Below are 17,466 nucleotides of genomic sequence, written 5' to 3' on the forward strand. Positions count from 1 at the left end.
CTGATGCAAATGAAACCCCACTAGAGACCATATTAATGCATGACTTAACACGTTTACAGCCAAGTAGAAAAATTAATTCATAAAAATAATTGCTTTTGGTCTCTGTGGTACAATGCCTTAAATATAATAACTTTGTGTGCATATGTGTGTGAGGGGGAGATTTTTAATTACTCATTCACTTTAAGTGAGTTAAAGCTCCTGTGAGAATTTTTTATCTGGTTGATCAGACTGAAGTGAATACTGATGTCTATTCGTGACCTACTAAAGCAAAGGACTCCACCAACACAATTTATCCCTGTGTAGTTCTTGGTAATGACAAAAACAACAGGCAGGAGGTGGGTGTCAAATGAGTTGACTGACTGTTTAATACTAAGACATATTTTAAAAAAATACGTTATTCACGGCAGATATTTCCTTTGAAGGAAACAGCCTATTGTTTAAATTATACAATTTGCCAGGACACAGAGAAAAGTCCACTTTGTCCACAGCGGGCGTCAAATTTTACCCCTACTGGAAGCTCAACACAGGAGCTTTAAAGCTACCAGTTGTGCACGATCAGATGGAAGTTGGTGTGTGGCTGATTCATTGGACAGGTGGGGGAATTGGAGCCAGAAACTAAGTTTCTGAAGCCTGCCCCAGTTTTACCACTCAGCTTGTCATTAGATTAGTTAAAATTTAGCTAAAGTCAGCATTTCCCATAAGTCAGCTCCATGACCCCTGTTTAGAAACCAATGAAGAATGGTACAGAGACTAAGTCCACGTTTTAGACTGTCTGTATAATGAACCCAATCTTTTTTTCAACCTGGAGTTTGCAGTTGAAAACTGATGTTTTTTGAAACTTTAAAGATAAAGTTTTTTATCTTTAACAACAGTACCGTTGTTACAATCCTCGCGAATTACCGTGTTGTGCTTGTGCTGCTGCACCTGCTGTATCTGCTGACTGTCTTTCTACAAAATTAGCACCTTTTGCTCCACTTTTTAACTCAGTATTCCCCAATACACCAGATGATGGGCTCAACTCTACTTCGGTGGAGATCTACCAAAAGCGGCTTCTGGACAAGACAGTTATAGCACCACCTATAGGCCTGGGGTGCTCACTACAGCGTTTTCAGTCCATCAGCATTTCTGTGTAAACGCAGATTTTTTTTCACTGCGTTTTCACAGCGTTTTAGCGTTTTTAGATGAAACGTTGTCGTGTAAACGGGGCCTTAGACTTACCAGGGCCCGACGTTTCATCAGGTTGGTTTGTCACAAGCTGGGTGGCACATTAGCCAAAGGAGAGAAAACTCCTTCCTACACAGTGTGCACCACACTTCAAGTTGGTCGACTATTCTACAACAGTACTACAATTTCATTTAGCAGACGCTTTTATCCAAAGCGACTTATGACATAAGCAAGAATTTAGACAGAAGGGAAAACCTTAGTGTGCCAAAGTGCTTCAAGTTAATTGGCTGCAGGTGCTGCCATCAAGTACAAGAGAATAATGTAGTCACAGCTAACCACAATTAAAGTCACTGCAACGATATTGTTCAACCTTCAACAACATTCAATGATCATTCACTAAGAGCTGGGTTCGAGACCTTCTGATTTATTCTACCTCAGAGAAAAAAGAAGAGAAGGGTCAGATTAAGTGTTCCCTGAACAGATGAGTCTGAAGACATCTCTTAAAGTAGAAAGGAATTGTGTGGATCATATAAAGTTAGGTAATTCATTCCACCATTTGGACACAGCGGAGGACAAGAGTCTGACAAGAGATTTAGAGCCATGCTGGGCTGGGAGCACCAGGCGTCTTTCACAAGTAGAGTGGTGGGCGAGAAGGAGTGTAGACCTGGATGAGGGACCCCTGGTAGGCAGAAGACGTTCTTGTTAATGTTTTGTAAGCCAGAAGAAGGGATCTGAATTTGATTTGGGCTGCCACTGGAAGTCAGTGAAGAGAGATTAACAGCTGGGTGACATGTGCTGTTTTGGACTGGTTAAAGACCAGGCGTGCTGCTGCATTCTGGGTAATCTGCAGAGGTTTAAATGTACACGAAGGGAGGCCTGCTAGGAGGGAGTTACATCAGTCAATGTGTGAAATCACAAGGGCCTGTACCAGCAGCTGTGTGGCCTGATGTTATAGAGGGCATATGACAAGAGCGAGCAGTCGAGGCTACATGAGCCTTAAAGATCAGCTGGTCATCGATCATGACACCCAGATTTCTGGCAGAGTTTGTGGGCACAAGTTGATTAGATTCAGGTAGGACACTGATCTGCGGTTGAACTGATTGACATGCTGGAAGGAATCAATAAGAGGCAGATACTGATATTGGCATCTGTATCAGAGCAACTTTATTTTCAAGTATCTAATCAATTTCTTTCAGTGGTCTCTGGCAGCCTACAAACACACAGACGCAAACTCAGACAGCGTGCTCTCCCTGCCTGTCTAGCCCAAAGCCACTGATCCCCAGTAAGCAGGGCCTGGATTGTCCCATGATGTCAGAAAACCTGGCTGCTGTCTTCCAGCGGTGCTGCCAGGTTCATATCAGATACCTTGCTCAGTCAAACCATTCTGTCCTGCTTCTGTGGAAGTGGAGCTGTGAACTCCCTGAGAATCACTGTAATGCGATTATCCCAGCTCCTCTGGTCTTAAAGGGCGTTTTGTTGTAGCAAAGCAGCAAAATGAATCCTCAGCCCACTCTGTTGGTTTAACAGCTGCTCACGACAACTGATGAACAAGAGAAGGAGTGGCAGCAAAGAGAGAAGGTGTTGGCTCAAGGACGAAAGTAGTTTTGGGCTTATGACTAGAACAGCCTTTTGGAAAGAACACCCTATACAAAATTTTTGATTCAGGAAAGCATCCAACAAAATGATCTTGTTGATATTTGTCATCAGGTAGAGTATCTCGTACATGATTGGCTGCAGCGGAGGGCTTAAGCTTAAAAGGAATGTCAAGACCTTTAAATATCTCAATCTATGACAACGTTTTCCACTGAGATTTCTGGCTGGACATTCTCCCACATGTTGGGGCTTATTTCCAGCTCCTAGTATTGTGCCAGAAATAAAAATGACAGCTGTTTTCCTCTGAGAGGGGGTCTTTTCTTCAGAGACCTCCCAATGACTCCTCCCAGGGACCTCTTTATCCCAACAGAGGTGTTGACAATCATAAAACATCTTGCTCTGGGATTACGTGAATCAGCTGTGTGGTCAATCTAAGGCGCTCTGTTGCCAAGAGCAGGAGAAGATGGCAGCTGTTCTAAAATAAACTGAGATGAAAACAAAAAGATCAAGTCAATCAAATCCACTTTTCAGTCTCAGCCTCTGAAACATGGCTAACATCAGCCAAAGCGGAGAAAGATGAGGAACGACTGGATGTTCACTCAGAGGGACAAAAAGTCAAACAAGGCTATTTGTCTTCCCGCTGGACAGCCTGAAGTAGGCCATGGCTTGGGTTTAAAAGTACAGAAAGCACAGAACAACACCTGGTCTGACAAAGTTGGCACTGAGAAGTTAAGGAACATCTGAGGGAATCATTAACTGTCAGCCGGCCCATGAATAACAAAGACAGATGAAGAATTTGGTATTTTTCCTTGTGTGAATCACTTTAAACCAGGAAAAGATCCTGCGGTGGATAACTGAGCCAATAAAGAGCTGTTTTATTTCTGTCAAAGGCCCTATTATTGCCACTATACCCCGAGCTCTTTGCCATAAGATGCAACCAGCATGAATCATTTTTACAGACTTGTCACTTACGTTTCAGAAAACACATTCCACTTACGTTTTATGGATTGTAACTGCTGCTAATGGAGCCACAAAGGTGTAAAAAGAAATGGAATATTCACGTCAATTCACACATGCCATAAAAGTAGAGTTTCTTTGGTTATTTAACTCCCTCCAATCACTCATAGTTTTAAATTTGTTTTTAAATTTTGAGCTGTTCCATCTACCTTCCCTTCTGCTCTGCCTCCAGCGCTGTGCAAAGGAAATGAAACACATTTTGTTGGGTTGATAGCACTTAAGAACATTACATTTAAAAAAGAAATCAATAGCAACATCTCTTTCCGGATGTCGATTTCCTTGGAATGGTCTTTAGCTAATTATCAAAGCCATTCCTAACACACAGACTATTTCTTGGTAGAGAGAAGTACCACTAAACTTAATACATGAATTGTGTACAGGCTTTATGTTAAGGGCAACATAAGCCACTGTGAATATAGAAGTGAAGAGTTTCACAAGGAGGAAGAACATGGTAAAAAAAAAAAATGTCTTCCTCATATTTGGATCCTTTCATAGGATCATGCTGAGTCAAACAATTGTGTGTGTGTTGTGCTAAAAAGGAAACTATCTTCATGTGCGCTGTTGTGAAATTTGTATTCCTTCAATTTACTTATTTTTGCTCTTTCTCCAATTTTTATGGATTTAATGCATTTAAAGCAAAAGTGCACACATGGCTGGGTTTATTTATCATGAGACTGACAAATGTGGCCTCAATTTCACAGTCTTGTCGATATGCCCTCTATAACATCAGAAGGATCAGACCCTACCTGAGGCCACGCAGCTTCTGGTAAAGGCCCTTGTGATATCACACATCGACTACTCCAATTCCCTCCTAGCAGGCCTTCCTGTGTGTACATTTAAACCTCGGCAGATGATCCAGAATGCAGCAGCACAACTGGTCTTTAACCAGTTCAAAACAGCACACGTCACCAAGTTGTTAATCTCACTCCAATGGCTTCCAGTAGCAGCTCAAATCAAATTCAAAGCTCTTTACCGGCTTACAAAGCATTGACAAGAAAGGCTCCTGCCTACCAGGGGTCCCTCATCCAGGCATACACTCCCTCCTGCCCACTACGCTCTGCTTGTGAAAGACGCCTGGTGCTCCCAGCCCAGCCTGGCTCCAAATCACTAGCCAGACTCTTCTCCTCTGTTGTGCCCAAATGGTTGAATGAATTACATAACTCTATACGATCCGCAGAGTCCCTTTCTACTTTTAAGAGAAGTCTGAAAACTTATCTGTTCAGGGAACACTTGTGCACTTAAAGGGGACATATCATGCTTGTTTCTCCTTTTCACTATGCCAGACAAGGATGCCTGTAAAGCATTTCTGCCCTCAGTACAAGTCATTTAGTTCCTTCATTGCCCCACAATAGCGTTCTCAATATCCTCATTTTAGGCCATTCTGAAGATCTCGTTGAATCGCTCCGTTTCGAGAATGAACTCCAGTAACCTCGCAACGTCACAGCCCTTTGTGCTCTGATTGGTCAGTTCTATCAGAGGGGCGGAGAGGGTAGAGCCAGGGGGCGGGTTTTGCAGCATGGCAGTATTTACAAAATCGTCACATTGAATGGAGCAGACCGAGCGAGTTTGCTGTTTGCCACAACTTCACCGTAAGGCATTGATAGCAGTAATAAAATGGCAGAGTGTAGGATACGTCCTTTTGTATTGGACCCCGAGTCAGACCCTGCTAAAACTACAGTGCTTTAACTGCTAATTCACCATGTAAAGCCGAGCTGCTCAGCAGAGCAGAGTCCCTGCATCCAGGGTCTCTTGGTGGGTGTATCCCTCGGTGGTGGTTGTGTGACTAACTGACATCACAGAGGAGGTGCTGCTTTATCAGATTACTCCAATAAAAAGAAAGGATCATCTTGTCGTCACGGAGGTCGAAATCTCGCGGCCAAATGTCAATGACCTATTTTCAGAGGCATCAAATCTCGTTCTAGGATATCAGAAAAAAGACAATATCTCATTTTTTGAAAATTCAGGGGGTGAAAGGTCTTGTTTTCAAATTTATTATATTATTTGTAAGTATTAAATCAGGGATCAGCATGATATGTCCCCTTTAAAATGACCCTTCTCCTCTTTGCCCTCAAGGATAGAATGAGTCAGTAGGTCTAAGACTCAGCTCTTGTGATTTTTCAGGCCTACCACTGAATTTTGTTGAAGATTGAGGTATACTGTTGCAGCAATTAATTGTTTTGTTTGTTAGCTTGTTAATTATTGTACCCCCCCCCCCCCCCCCCCCTGAAAAAATATAAAAAATAAAAAAAAATAAAAAGACTTGCACTTAATGGCAGCACCTGCAGCCGAATAGCTTGTAGCACTGTTGTCGCACTAACTAGGTTTTCCTTCCATCTAAGTTCTTGCTTGTGTTGTACGTCGCTTTGGACAAAAGTCTCTGCTAAATGAAATGAAACTGTAAATGCTTTGCTAATGTGAAACTATACTTTCCAAAGCAGGCAGAGATTTGAGATTAATAAGGGGAAGTTTAAACACTCTAGAGCAGGATGCTCATTATTAGGATCAAGTCTTGAGCAGAGACACAAGTGCTCTGTAAACACAAGTCCAGCTGCTTGACAGTGAAAACATTTTTCTCATGTTTATCTGCTTTTCAAAGCGACATGTTTATTTCAACCACGAAACCCCCCAGTGATGACTTCATTCGTCATATCATAGCAAACTCCGCAAACGGTCACAGTGTGATAGCCATAACCACTTTTCATTGAAGGATACGGCTATTATCTCTGCGTGCTTTGTCATTCTAATGGTCGTAGAGGACATAGATGAATATGCTGAATGGAGGATGGGATTCTGCCAAGCTGGATGTAAATGGGAGCTTGTGAAGACAGATCTGAGCCTGAGGAGGTTTTTTTTTTATTTTTACCAAGCTTTGCTGTTTGTGCATGATCCAAATCTTTTGCATTTTTCTCTGTGCATAAACATTATGGAGACAGGGAAGTTGAGTGGTAAGAAAGTAAATGAGGGAACTTAAAAAAAAATTGCTGAAAGAGATGTTTCCAGTCCTAATAGTTTTGAATAGTGTAATAAAAAAGAGAAGCTAATAATCTTGGGCTGTTTCTGAAATTTTAGTGGCTCCAGACACAACAGAAGCAGCACCTGCTCTCATTTAAAAGTGACTGAAAACTTGACTTTTTTCATGCCTTGATACTAAAAACTCCATGTGAGTAGACTTTCAATTAAAATGTTGCTATTTCTTGGGAAATGCTCCAAACCTTCAGTTATGTCAACATAATATTATCATATAGGAAAGTATTTTAAAGCTGAGCATCAGGACTTTAGAGATATCAGGGTGGACAGTGTGCATACGAAGAGATCCTGAGACCTCTTCTGCTAAACGGTCTGGGATACATATGTGCTTTCTGCATATTGTCAAGACTTCAAACCTTTTTTCTCATCTTTCTCATCTGTTTCTCCTCTTCCTCTTTGTGGCCCCTCGCTTAGTTTATGGGTCTGTTCTTTCTGCTCAATCTGTCAGGCCTGCCTTAACTGCTGGGTGGCAATGATGGATTCTCTGTGTGCGCAGCAGGCACACAAGAGGCTCAGATAAGGGGAAGATATACAACAATGCAAATATATTGACGGTAAAAGAGGAGAAACCAAGAAAAAGAGTAGGTCCAGGGTTTGCACCAAAAAAAGAAAAGAGAAGAGAAGACAGGAAAACAGTGGAAAGACAAAACAGTTACACAACGGGAAACAAAGCTTTCATGGTTCTTAACACAGCATGAAGTTACTTAGGAAATGTTTTGATCGACTAATGAAAGACATTTTAAGGATGTACCACTGAAAGCGTTATTCAGAAGAGGCCACAACAAAAACAAACTGAAAGCTCCCTGCAAGGGAATTATTTACCTCCCTTTTTTTTCCTTTGCACACTCTTTTTGTCCATTCATCCTCCCTAATCCTGCGTCCCGTCTGAGTCAAACTAAGTGGTTGGGAACAGGAAAAACTGGACAGGCTGTAAGTAGAGCGTATAAGATGGATAGAAGTCGGAGGGATGGTAGATATCTGCATCCTGGAGAGAGAAAAACAGACAGCATGAGAAGAAAGAATTAGAGGGATTAGTTGAAAGGAAGAGAGCAGGGTAAATTAGAGAGATGGGGTGGAGGTGGGGGAGTGGGGGGTATCTGTCAGAGTTGAGAGAAGTGGGAACACCAGTGACGTTGCAGTGGAACAAAGTGCACGACTCAAGAGTATTATGTGCGTGGAGTCTTCGACGTGATGGTGCAGAAAAAACAGACTGTAAGCACAACGTGACGGCTGTGGGAAGATGCAGTGTGCTTGTGTGTGCACATGCATGTGTTCATGAGTGATCAGCGCAGTGTGGTGCATGTTCCCGTACACATGGAAGTTTGTTTAGAGTAGCTTGAGTGTGAGAAGTGCCTATGCAGATGGAGATGCAGATGTGGTGAATAAGACACTGTGCGCTTCAGGGGACTCCAGAATAAACTGGCAGTGTCAAGATGTTTTACCCTTTGAATTTATTCTTCTTCTTCCCAATGTCAGCCAAAATCCCCTGCAGGATCTGGACTCAGGACCTACTCTGTGTTTGTTTTTGTATGTCTTTGTGTCCGTGTTCTTTCAGTAGAGGACAGGGTACTTGATCACGCAGTGCATCTTTATGAAAAACCATTATTCCACTGTATTAACAAAGAGTTCTCAATGTGCTTCTCTGGCCAAAGGCACATTTCATATCACATCTTTTAAATAATCTCTTTAGTTTTCTCAGTCTGAAAGTCTTCTGCCTATTCAGAGTGAGATAATCAGAAAAATATGTGCCTATAAGTTTGTTATCATTTACAAAGATTGTTATTTAAGTGTTTTCGTGAGGACACTGACTGGTCTGGGCAATGAGTCAAACATTGCCAAATTTAAATTGATTGTAAGCTGTTTCCAGGGTGTAATTTGTGTTTGTTGTGTCATTTAAGAGGGGCAAAATAATTAACCTTTGGCACCATAAAGATGTTGGAAGCCACAATTACAAAATATAAGATATATCTTGAATGGTGCACATACATACCATAGACTGGACGTAAAACATGGACGTAGTCTTGCCCGGAAATGAAGTACATTGGCTATAGCGGCCATATTGGTAGTGGCAAGGGCTTCATGTACAGCCATGGGGCGCCTGTCGGTCACATGACCCTCAGCTGTGCCTCTTATTGTGGAGCTTGCGATCTTAATATCCTCTGAACGGCCGAGTTAGAAAAAAATTTACACCTGTACAGTGGGTGCTGGTAGTAAAATTAGCGACTCAGACAGGAGACGTTTGTTGAACCAGGCTATAAATAGATTAATTTCTGCTTTGAAAACGTCTTTTTGGCTTGGTGTGTATGTGACTTCTGCTACTTCCGGAGCCAGCCTCAAGCAAACACTAGAGAAACAGCAGATTTTAGCACTTCTGCATTGTCTCATATTCTCAGACCGAAGGTTGCCGCTTGATACATACACACAGACTGCATTTGCCTCTTCACACGGCACGGCTAGTGGAACTATCATACACGTCAGAGCACTGACTGAGTTTTTCATGCTCACAATCTTGTTGAAAGTGTGTCATGAAAAGTGACACTCAACTCCTAAAAGTCTCAATTGTATCTCACTCTCACAACACACTTTGCCATACCTCGACTGTTGAGGTTTTTCAATTCTTCTTTTAACAACGCTAAAAGCTTACAGATTTTACCTCTAATATTACCTTCACTTTCCCCTGTTTTCTATGATTACTCAACGATTATAGCACCTCATTAAATATGAGCAAAGAGTTGGAGTAAAGAAGGTGTTCTTTACTCAGTCTGTGATGCAAGTTTGTGTTTTGTGTTGTTGAGCTGAATGAAGTTGAGTTCTAAAAGACATTTATTCTTATTTTTTATGTGGGGGCTTTTTTATGCCTTTATTCAAAGAGGACAGGATAATGGGTAGAGCAGGGAACAGGGTGAGATTGGATCATGACATGTGGGGTTGTCTCATGGGGCATGTGGCCTTAAGTCATACCAGCGCCCATACGTTTTCGCAACTTTGAATGATTTTATCATATGAGGAAGAAGACCTTATTCTGAAAACCCCAAAAGGAGATACCCTACCCAGCACAGGGAAACTTTTTCTCATGGGCTGAACCTTGAAAGTAGATGCGACCACAACAGAAAGAGGAGGTTCTATTTCTGCAGTTCATCTGTAACAGTGCGTTTATGCTTCAGCACTTTCTGTCTGAGAGCACAGCGCAGGAACTCAACATTTTCTGTTTTGATCTGAGAGAAGGAGCAGCACAGGTTTTTGGCATCATGACACATGTGGCGTTCATGCTCATCATCTTGACAGATTGGTCCGTCAGAATAGTGCTACTGGCCCGGTGCAGTGCAACTAGGGATGGGTACCCAATTAGGTACTTTTATAGGTATCTACTGAATTCTGTCAAAAGTACCGAGAACCGATTCAGGTAAAACCAAAAGGTACCATGTTTAGGTACCTAAACACATCCTTGTGACTGTGAGGGAATAGAAGAGTAGGCAATTTTCCACGCTGGGCATGAACACACCATTGCAAGGTTATATATATCGAAAAATACATATGTTAAATTAAATTTTTCAAATATTTCATTAGTAAAAAAAATGATATTCTCTACCACATAAACACAAGAAAGTACTGAAAATTGGTACGGTTGAGTACCGGTTCCGATTGCCAGGTACCAGGCTTTGGTACCGTATTGTTTCAGGTGTGAAAGGTACCCATCCCTAAGTGCAACATTACAAGTATTAATGGTCAAATTGGGCAAATAAGGACATTTTGGGAAATTTTATAAAATCCCCCTGGACATAACTTTACAACCAAAAAGGAGGACATGTCTGGGCAAAAGAGGACGTTTGGTCACCTTAATAGAAGGAGAAGAGCACAAACAGGAGAGCTGACTAGTCAGACTCTAGTAAACGGTTAAAAAAAAAAATCAAACAAGTTTAAAGTCCCCTTCACATCAAGTCAAATAGAATTTGGGAATGGGCAGATCTATCAGTCTGTGTAATTTTAGTGTTGTGCAATTTCCTTTTTCTTTGCTTACACATACAGTATTTTTAATAGGTTCCCTTTCTGCGCAGTTTAAATGTATACATGTTTTCAGAATCTAAAATTATTGAAGGGTTGACCCAGACTGCACCATAACCTTTTCTTGCAGCTTTTTCTCGTGGTGTCCTGGCTTCAGATCTTTGAGTTAATACTGTGCTGACAATGCGCATATACCTGAATGAATTTGTCTTTGATCACATAACCATTAAATGCACAGTCAACCCTGGGTCAGGTGATATTTCAGTAGAGGAGTAATGGCTGCTTTCTGGAGCTCTAGGCAAAATATAATTAAACTGCCAAGCATAGTCACTTGTGTGCTTTGAACCTGATTGATACTTTGAGGCGAAAGGGAGTGTGTACACACAATGCACAGAGAGTGGGAGGAGTGGGAGGTCAATAGGAGCCCATTAGCTCAACTTTGCTGTGAGGTTGCCTTCAGCAAGTTGTTCTGGCCATGTTCCCCTGCATGTCTCGTACAGACTTTTCACAATCGGGAACAGTAGAGTGTGTGGAGAAGATTGGCCGTGGAGCACAGATAACCACCAAATGAGCTGCAGCTGTTTGTTTAAAAAGATCTCACTGATTTACGGGACATCCTTCTGTAAACCCTGAGAGACAGACCAAGTTAGACTGTGTTAAACAAACTGGAAAGAAACAGATGAGGAGCTGCGGCAGAAAAGAAAAAGCAAAGACAATAGCGGTATATCAATTCCACTTCGGAAATACAAGGAGTCTGACAAAGACGAAACCTGAGGACAAACCTTCCACCCAAGAGTTTCAGTGAGTGAAGGCAACATAAACAGCATCAGGGTAAAGAAAATCCAGCCTGGAAACAATCTCTGGATGTTTTCCTTAACAGGGACTGAAATTGGAAAACAGATTTAAGTCCAAATGTGTCCACACACGCATGTCACCCTAAAGGTGTTGTGCTTTCTGTCGAAATGAGCATTTGTTTATGCTATATTGAGTAACTAGTGTTCCCCTGTGGAAAAAGACATGTGCAAATCCCAGGTGTGTGTCCATTTGTGTGCACGTGCACACTCTTAACATATGTGCTACTGCACACCCTGTCATGCGTATTGCATACTTATCATGCGCAGCTCTGCGTGCACAAGACGGCTCACGTCACAGTGTTAATGATGATTACGATGATGGTGTTTATTTATCTGTGGAGGTGGAAAAAGGTAGATGGCGGCTGAATGGGCGCAGTGTGCAGAGCTGCAGAGAGCCGAGTCCTCGCCAGGAAGAGAGAGGGAGCGAGAAAGATGGAGAGAGGAGGAGAAGGGTGAATAGTCCTCTGTGTGCAGAGCGAGAGAAAAGAGAGAACCTCTTGTGGTGTGTTTACATGTCAATGTGGTTTCTCGCCTGATCGATCGTATCTGTGTGTTTGTGTGGCAGTGTGTGTGTGCAGCTAAGTCGCAGAATGGGTCAGGAATATGAAGAACTAGGCCTTGCCACAACATAACTTCAGCAGTACCATTTGGCCTATTATGTATTAAGTGCCATGAAATGAAGTGTCGCTGCATGTACTTTGGTTTAGTAACTCACTGTGCTCAGTAAGTCATGGCTGGCCTATGCTAAGAGAGGGTGTGTGTTACCACGATTGTAATTTATCATAGCGTAAACCTACAAACCAGCTCCATGTGGCGAGTGGTGTGAATCTAAGCTTGGCCAGATGTTAATTTGGACAGGGAGACACCAGTGGAGGTACACTTAATAGGAGAACGGACCAAATTTAATGTGCTTGATGGAAATTAAATGGAACCATGAGCAATAAGTCCACAAAACCCGACTGTATTCATATCCAAGATTATAAAAAGTTTCATTTCAGGCTTTCGTCTGTGTTTTCTTAAGCTGCTCACACCACATCTGTCCACTACAATCAATCTACTTAATTAGACATATGTGTTGATATGAGGGCGTTATCAGGAAACAGCCCATCGCTGGCAAACGTGTACAGCTCAGCTCAGCTTTGAAGCTTGGTTCAAAAAATGTGGGAATAATTTCTGGCAGTCCCATGAAAAAATTCAAGTGTTTCCTGAGTTTGAAGCTGAAACAAAGCTGATCAAAACAGGCTGGCTGTCATTACTGGACATGTAAAGAGAAGGAAAAGATTAGAATAGAAGAGAGCTGTGGAGATGGACTGTTCAGAGGAGGATGGAGGAAGGGAAGAATCAGAAAATGGGGATCACGGAGTTGCTTTGGTCTGAAGGGAAACTGTTTAGTCATGTAGCGGAAAACCTCTGAGTTTGAAAAAAAGGAGGTAGGAAATATAGGAAAGGTTATGTAGATGATTCAAAAAGAGGGAGGGAGTGGAGGCACAGATTAGACACACTGAGACGTGCAGACAAACTGAATACATTAAAGTGGGGGTTTAGGAAGATGGCGCTCATCTCGTCTTACAGTCAATGAAACATTAAGTGTGTCAGTCACCATTGTGAGATTGTGAGGTGTCAGGTTAGCGCCCTTGCAGAGAAGTCCTGCTCGTTTCTTGGCCTTTACAGTGTGTGTGTGTGTGTGTGTGTGTGTGTGTGTGTGTGTGTGTGTGTGTGTGTGTGTGTGTGTGTGTGTGTGTGTGTGTGTGTGTGTGTGAAGTCATGAGCATGCCTATTTCTGTTTGTTTGATGGAGGCCTCTCATGTGTAAAATGAGTCTTAACACCCGATCAGGCTCAGGGTTGCAGCCTGGCTGAGGGTGCTAATCTGATAGAGTAACTTTGTCAGACCATGTCTAGACTCATGCATTTGTTAGTTTTGTTTATGCAAAGCGTGGTTGTTACATCACGATCAACCATCAGCAGGTGAGACTCGCTTTAAACAAAGACCAAAGGAGCAAATGTGATTTGAGTTTCCTTGCAGGGCGGCTGTCGATGGCAGTGTTCCCATTGAGTCTTGAGGACCGTCAATGCCAGAGGAGAGGAAACTGAACGGGATGTGGAAACCAAGCAGCAGTTTGACCATTCAGACCATGAAAAGATCTGGGTGTACCAATTTTCTGCTCCCTTGGGACAGAGGTCTCTCTTCCATTTAGAAGTTTGGAGTATTGGAAAAACATTTTGTACCCTGCAGAGCAGGGCAACAGACCCTGAATAAGTCGAGTGTACTTGAAGTCCAATACGAAGCACAAGTTCTGTCTCTTTTTCATTACGACTTCTCACTCTGGGCCTCTGAGCTTCTAACAGAGTGGAAACTGCAGAGCGACACTGCACCAAGCAGCAAGATTTGATAGGTTTTTTGTCTTCCTCAATGCTTTGATGGTTACAGAGACTTCAGAAGTGGCAGGTGATGTCGGTTTCAGCCATGCTGGCTTAATGCCTTTAAAACTGCAACACTAAGGTTGAATGGCAGACTGTGGAAAAGATGGGTGGTATGACAGGTCTTTAAAAGTGAGGCCAAAACCTCTTGGACTTCCTCTTTGAAACAGCTGAAGTGTTACACAAAATAGGTCACAAAGCATGCCATCCTTGTGCCAACAGGTTGGTCATTGGTCAAGCTTTGAAACTGAACATCTCATCAGGTTAATCAGGCCACTGCCTCCTTATATACTATTCACAATGTAGCCAGTGATGTCTGAATGCCTGCCTGCTCTGATCTGGACTCTGTGGGTCTTTGCTGCTGCTGCTGCTTTCTCTGCCTTGGCTTTTCATGTATGCACATGAAAGAGAGGGGATGTGTGCTCTCTTCAACCTCAGATTTGGGCATTCACTATGGACACATCAAAGGGCAGGGAACACTTAAGGTGCCCAGTCACACTTCTACCCTAAAGTCCAGTTCATTTGGCGAGTGTGACTGCAAGTGTACCATGCTCAGGCACAGTACACTCTTTTGGCTTTGACGCACTTCGGAGAGGTGTGCTTCGGTACGGTACACTTTATGCAAAAGGATAAGCACATGCACAGGTAAGAGGACATGATGTATAATCCACAATGTACAATTACTACAACCGCTCCTCTCGCGAATCATTTTACACAATGGTGGGGATTGCTAGGCGCCACCCTGTTGGCTATGGCTGCCTTTTGCAGCAGTTCTCTCTTCTTTGTCTGTTTCTTGTAATTTTTTTTCGTTTCTTTTTTGTCATCTTTGTATTTGGAGTGGATCATTACTTTTTATGGCTCATTTGTTGGTCATGGAGACCAAACTTTTTGTGGCTTCAGTGATATTTTTACTACTTTTTCTCCTGTGTTTGTCTGGAGATCCTACATGTAACCATGGCTGCATTGTTTACATGTGAACTCAGCTGTTAGCAGCCTGTAGCATGTCAATGCTAACTGGTGTAAGGCCTGATGTCTTCCCACAAGGTGAGGAGAAGGAGGTGAGGACGACGTGCTGGTTCTCAGGTGTGAGCAAAGAAGCGACGACATGGACCTGTCCTTCCATCCATCGTTATTGGGAACGTAAGATCTATCTCCAATAAGGTGGACGAGCTAGCTGTGCTAACCCAGCAACAGAGGGAATACCAGAGGACAGAGTAGCGTCATGCTATTCACAGACATGGCTAACAGAGCTAACATCAGACACCAACGCCACATAGGAAGAACTTCACCTGCTGTGAGCAGACAGGATCCAGGAGACAGAGACTGAACAGACTGCTGAAGAGGCTCAGTCCTGGACCCTGTGGAGGTGGAGGCTGGCTGAACTGGAGAATGATGGACAAGCTGTTATCATCTATTTTCTTATGGACCTTTTTGCACTTTCTATACACTTTCTTACTTTTGTTTTCTTGATTGCTGCTGTGGCTTCAATTTCGTTGTACTTGTTACAATGACAATTAAGTTCTACTAATCACTACTCATGTTGAGGGCTGTGTCTGACCAAAACGACTCAACATTAGCCCAAAAGAAACTAAGGTCGTAGCCATGTTCTCTGTGTTCTCTCTTGGGCTGAATCGGATGAGATTGCACTTATTGTTAACAGACGCCTCATGGTAAGGTCGGCAAGCTATATGTGAGCAGTACTGCGATGTAAGCTTGGTTCATATTGGAGTAGTGTGACTGTGGGCCATACTGGCCATCAGGGGAATAATGCTGTGTGGGGAACGCAGTGTGACAGCGCCCTAAGAACAGAGCCATACTGCCAAATGTACAGAGAGTGGCCCTGAATAAAATGCAAGTATTGCAGCCATTCCCTTTGATGATACAAAGACAGCCTGCACAAGTACGCTTCATCCTTGGTATTTACATTTTTTCTTTTTTTATCCCTTAGTAATTTTCATCTGCCATCAATCTCCTTTGCATTTTTCTTATGAGTGTTTGGCAACTCACACACGCTCTGCAGGTGATTACAGGGAGAAAGAGAAAAAGAGAAAGAGAGAAGTACTTTATTTTGTCCATCCAGTTGAATATGATACTGCCCAAAGCACTGCATTACAAGTCCTCTCAAACTGTTTGCTGCAGATGCATCTGCACCATCTCAGCTTTGTATTGTTATGAAATGAAGTGTCATCAACAAATTTGGTCTATTTAAGTAAGTAAGTAAGTAAGGTTTATTTGCACAGCTATTTTTACAGAGAAAGCTCAAAAAATGTGCTTTGCAGAAATTAAAACAACAATTAAAACAACAGGCAAATGAGATCACAGGTACAAAAACCAAATACAGACAGAGAAAATATGTCAAAACATGAGATATGTTATTTGGACAACTCATGTGCTTAGACACAGAAGGAGATAGAAACTACAGGAGGTTGGCCAATATATATATATATATATATATATATATATATATATATATATATATATATATATACATATATACATATATATATATATACATATATATATATATATATATATATATATATATATATATATATATATATATTTATATGTGTGTGTGTGTGTGTGTGTGTGTGTGTGTGTGTGTGTGTGTGTGTGTGTGTGTGTGTGTGTGTGTGTGTGTGTACCATCTCGTTTTTCTCAAGCTGATTTTTGAGCAAATACTAACTTATATAAAGTTTAGTTTTGATCAGTTATTTTATGCTGCAAAAAGAAATATAACTTTCTGATTGACACCTCTGATAATGGATGCAGCTCCTGAGGCGCTTTTTGCATCGTTGAGCAGGGAGAGCCAGAGTAATTGCTCACAGAACTTTGAATTAAACTAGCACAAGAATCTGGTATGCCATAAACTGTGTTGAAGCTGAAGTTTATGAGGCAAAAAGTTTTGATCAGCAGGAGGGGCTTGACGTAAGTACTGCTGCCTCATTGGCTGATTATTACAGCACAGGCTTCACAAATGTAGGGTTGAACTGGTTCAGCTGTTGACGTGTCCACGGCTCTTGCTCCAAGAATGTCGTCAGCTCAATATGTCAGCAGATTTTTTGGCCCCACTTTTGTTCAAGAGGAGGAGGTGGAGACACATCATCCATTCTTATTAACAGTCAATGAGGAGAACACAACGTCTGCTGCACTTTAAACTTAAAGGAGGTCTTCCCCTCAAAGTAAACTATCCCTGTGTGGCCCCTGTTCCCCTCGGCTCCTCCACGGATGTCCTGAGTACAATGGAGCTCATATAACGTGGAGAGTAACGTAAACAACCTGGTCGGCTCATAGGGTCATATGTTAGTCATCAGGCAGACAATTAGCTGGATTAAGTCCATAGTCTTAGATACAAACCGTTTCATTTATTGTGGCTGTTGAAACATTGCC

The 17,466-nt window shown here is 42.2% G+C and overlaps 1 protein-coding gene across 1 annotated transcript in view; it reads right to left on the reverse strand.

Annotated features, from left to right (window-relative positions):
• The window catches only part of LOC141798964 (vasopressin V2 receptor-like), a 45,114-nt gene that overhangs the window by 18,896 nt on the left and 8,752 nt on the right, over positions 1–17,466 (reverse strand). The gene's annotated exons all lie outside the window — the stretch shown is intronic.

The sequence above is a fragment of the Halichoeres trimaculatus genome, unplaced genomic scaffold, assembly GCF_033239565.1.
Source record: "Halichoeres trimaculatus isolate MK-OKI-2021-1 unplaced genomic scaffold, fHalTri1.1 fHalTri1_scaffold_11, whole genome shotgun sequence".
In the NCBI taxonomy this organism is placed as follows: Eukaryota; Metazoa; Chordata; class Actinopteri; order Labriformes; family Labridae; genus Halichoeres; species Halichoeres trimaculatus.